The sequence below is a fragment of the Eleginops maclovinus genome, chromosome 13, assembly GCF_036324505.1.
Source record: "Eleginops maclovinus isolate JMC-PN-2008 ecotype Puerto Natales chromosome 13, JC_Emac_rtc_rv5, whole genome shotgun sequence".
Lineage (NCBI taxonomy): Eukaryota > Metazoa > Chordata > Actinopteri > Perciformes > Eleginopidae > Eleginops > Eleginops maclovinus.
The window spans coordinates 852,758-857,414 of NC_086361.1; the positions used below are offsets into that span (position 1 = coordinate 852,758).

Below are 4,657 nucleotides of genomic sequence, written 5' to 3' on the forward strand. Positions count from 1 at the left end.
CATTCCAAGTTAATGAGTGATTTGGTGGGAGTGTAAGTGCTGTTGAATAAATATGTTCATGCTTCATTAGTAGATTTTGTGTAATAAATAAATATGTATTTATTTGTAAGTTAAAATGTATTTCATATCTCAAAAATTTGTTCTGTAAATCAATGTTCAACATGCTAAAAGAGCTGCAGCCAATAGTGCATTATTTAATTGTTTGCATTTTGATATTGCCCGGAACTAATGTTTTGTGTGTTTACCGCTACATATTTAGTTGAGGGACGGTACAGTTCATAGTTCAATGAGTCGAGCGGCAGGTGCTCACAGATCTCCGCTATTTAATGTATCAATTATTGACGAAAGAACCTCTTTTCACGACAAGCGGCCAACGAGGTATTTTGTTTAAGTTATCTGTAAAATGTCATTTGTTTCATTTCGCGCCACAGCGTAATTGTACATTGTCTGGTTTTTATTTGTTTTATGTACTGTATAGTTCTCACGGCGTTAACAAGGCATGAGTGGCGGGACCAAAGGTGGAAGCAACAACAATAAACGCCCGTTCCAAAGAACCGACCTGTGTCTGTGTCGTCGTGGAGAGAGCTACATTGACAATAAAGTGGACTTTGACTTTGACTTTTGACTAAATAGAAAAGCTCCCCTAGTGGATAGATGAAGGTAAAGATATAGCACGCTCAAGTGGACATTTGGAGGTATTACACTAAACACATTTAAAAAAAAGTTTTATACTTGAAATATTTACTACAGTTTAAAAGAATTATACACATAACGTTTCTTATAAGCTCTAGTGGACATATTAAAGCACTACACATTAATATATTCAGGGTTTCCCGCAGCATATTACAGCTTAGGCGGCCGCCTAAGCAATGCACGCCTGCCGCCTTAACTAAGGTCTTCCAAAAAAATTAATAAAATAGGAGCGATATTCGCCGTGTTACTGTCCTGTTTTCTCTCATTCCAAGCCGTGACCAACGCCAGCCTCCCTCCTCTGCAGAACACATAAAAAAAAAATGATAACACAAAAAACTATGTCATGAATTGGAAAAAAATAAAATTGTGGGCTTCTTCATGCGACGAAGCAGGCCTACCTCACCCTGTGCTCTCTCCCCCGTCAAGCGGCAACGCCCCCCCCCCCCCCCCCCCCCCCCCTGTGAAGAATGCAGAAGTACAAGAAGAGGAAACTATTCCAGAAGAAAAAACAGAAGTGGCACTGTCCGCCCAAACTCAGAAGTTATATCCAAACCTGAACGCACTCTCGATAGAGCCCCCTCCCTATTTGGCAATGAACAAATCTAACCTTCCAGCTCGAGTACAAACCCCAATATTGAAGGTTAAAGGAGGGACATTGGACTTAGAAGGAGCACTCACGGAGGAAAACATGCAAAGTTTAGATTCACAATTACAAACTATCAGACCATCCAATTGATGGATCAAAACCAAAGCTTAATGGAAGAAAATAGAGGATCCCCAGCAATGGATGCTATCCAATGCCCCCGTCCAGTTCTAAATTAACTAGCTACACCTGATTCAATCACCAAGGGATGTTTCATCCTCCACACATCCACTAAGTCAGCTAAAGTGACATTGGTGCAAGCGTTCCAGTCCCCCCCCCCCCCCCAGTATAACACACTCCCCCTGTGCACTTGTGTCTAGCTTGTCTTCAAGGTTTCAAGGTTTCAAGGTTTTATTTGTCATATGCACAGCAGATACAGCGTATATGTTGGCAATGAAAATCTTATGTCGCGTGCTCCTCCAACAACTCAACATGCATGGTGCAAAAGATAAATAAAGTAGTGCAAAAAGAGAGAAGAATATTTACAATATCAACAATAAAGATTTGAGGATGTGAAATATATACATATGTGGAATACATTGAAAGTATTTAAATACTTTACACTGTTGAATGAGGAGGTATGGACAGATGCATATATTATGTATAGCAGATGTATATGGCAGATATGTATAATATATAGATATGTATAATATACATATATATATAATATATAATATACATCTTTTAGTACTTGAAACACAGATAAGCGTTCAGAGCCTTGATTGAGTGCGTAAATATTAATAAAAGTGAAAATGAACTGCAGAAGTTCCACTTTCACCATCAAGACTCTACCTGCCACTGTCTCCGTGCTGGAAACAAGCTTAACATTTAAAGAGGGGGAGAATAAAACAGCTACCCCAGCACTAAGGTTAGAGCCATGACTGAGTACATACTGACCCCCCCACCACATTCCCCAGTCTGTCTCATTCAGGCTGTCACTGTGAGTTTCCTGCAGTAAGATCACATCTAATTTTTTGTGATCGAAAACCTCTGACACTAAAGCCCTTTTCTGTGCACTTCTACCCCCGTTAATGTTTAAAGAAGCAACCCTCAAAGCCTGCATTAGAGGAAAGACACAGAGAAAGAGAACCGACAGGTACACACAGCAGAGAGGAGACACCCAGTGTTGCATGATCATGTTGAAATTATCTAGACTTTTTCAGTTGCTTCCCTCTTTTACTTCCTCTTGCACCTTTTTTCATAGCAGTGACATGTTTTCTGAGACGATATCGTTTCTTTTCATCCAACAGATCCATCCCAAAAAATTTCTGGAGAGTGCTCACTGTCTGAAGAAACTTATTAGTGTCAGGAAAAAAATCCCTCACTTCCACTGACTTGCCAAAAGACTCATTCAAAAAGACATTAATCTCTTCCAAAGAATATAAATCCGTATTCTGAGAGACACTATCTGCAACAGAAACACTGTCAGAATCCCCCTCACCATCTGTGTCCATCTCTGCTACCTCACTGTTTTCTGGAGCCTGTATCAGCTCTTCTTGCTGATCAGAGCCAGCCGGCAGCTCCTGCTGTGTGTCAACAGCCTCCACCTGTCTCACAGCACCAGTCCTCACCTGTCCTGCTACAGTATCCTCCACCCTTTTACCTGTACCCACCTTTTTAGCTCCACTCACCACCGTCCCGGTTTCTTCTCTCACAACACTCATCTGTACTAAGTCCGCAGCTCAGCCGCCCCGGGATCAGCTACCCCAGACGCAAGGATGGATTACTGCACGGGCCTACTGGGCCCAGGCCCAGGGGCCCAAGGGCCAAGGGGGCCCTGAAGCCCAAGCCTCCACGCTACCATTTCAATATTGTCTCTACAACATAATACAATTAAAGGGGCCCTGAAGCCATAACATTGGTACATTACATACATTATGTAATATATCTCAATAGGGCCCCTCAATCATATGCCACGGGTTGTGTAATTAATTCATCCCTCATACGTTAAAGCCCCCCCCCCCCCAAATGAAATAGAATGGCATATGATAGGTCATATAGTGCTCCTGAACCACAGCTTATCAATGTTATTCATCCCTAATATCGGGAAAGGGCCCTTAAATCAGTTAGAATGGGGTAGGATATACCATAAAGCAGGGGTTCCCAACCTTTTGCAAGCTGGCCCCCTTTCAAAGGTTAGAATATTGTCAAGCCTTGATGACGATGCATGATTTCAAGCAGCAGAGTGATGTGATCTGTGTGATGTAGGGGTTTGGGCCCTTTGCATTGCGCCTGCTTATTTTTGATTTATGTGCTTATGTGTGTTCTTTTGAGTTGTTGTAAATCCTCAAGATACACGTGAATAAAATTCGACTGTGCTTTTAGCGCAACCTTTAACACCGCGATTGGTGGTTTGGGGGGGGGGGGGGGGGGGGGGGGGGGAGGGGGGCGTCACAGGCCCTCACAGGCCCAGGGGCCCAATGACTCTTAATCCGCCCCTGCCCAGACGCACCAAGTGGAGCGGTGTGCCGTCTATGTGGACATGCAATGCGTTTGTGACCCAACTCCCCACACTCAAAACACTTAACGTTCCCAGAGCTGGCATACACCATGTAGAAACCATCTTCGTGTCTCACACGGAAAGACACATCGAGTGTCTGAGTGGGACAATTCAGAAACATGAACGCTTGTCTCTGCAGAGATTGAACATGTTTCAGTTGTTCGTCTTTACCCCCGAGAGCAACAGTGCGGAGATTACTGGCAAATTTACCAAACTGCTTCAGCTCCCGTTCCAGCGCTTCATTCGGGATAAACGGAGGAACGCCGGAAACGGTGATCCGCGTGGACGGTGTCGCCAGCGGTGAAACTTGAATAAATTCCTCATCTAGGGTTAATCCGCTCTCCATGAGTTCCATGAGGTATTTCTGTTCTTTTAGAAAGACCACGACCGCTTTATTCGTGCGGGAAGCATAAGAAATGTTTTCATGACCGACCTGATCCCCCTCAGCCAGCAGCACCTGCTCTACGGTGCTGGAGGCCTGAGCCACCAACCGCACTCCATGTCTCAGAGACACCAATGGCGTCCCGGAGGACGTCATCCCCGCCACGAGGCACGGGAAAACTACCCGTGAAAACCAACTAACCTACTTTACAAAACTACAAATAACCCAACAAATGATCATACAATTAAACACAGTAGAAAAAGAAGAACGAAATAACGTTCCAAAAACAAAGTTTCAAAAACCCCTCTTTCCTCTTCCAACACACCACCACCGAAGAAGAAGAAGAAGACTTTTGTGACTTTTGCAATAATACTTTATTACATGTTTAACAAATGTACATTTACCTCAAATAAGGTGCTTTATTGAGCAATAAAAAACA

General features: G+C 43.4%; 1 long non-coding RNA gene across 1 annotated transcript; it reads left to right on the top strand.

Annotated features, from left to right (window-relative positions):
* Positions 1 to 239: 239 nt before the first annotated feature.
* On the top strand, positions 240 to 554 carry LOC134874845 (uncharacterized). Its single transcript, XR_010167133.1, has 2 exons — positions 240 to 378; positions 479 to 554. It is a non-coding gene; the product is annotated as an uncharacterized LOC134874845 (long non-coding RNA).
* Positions 555 to 4,657: the final 4,103 nt, after the last annotated feature.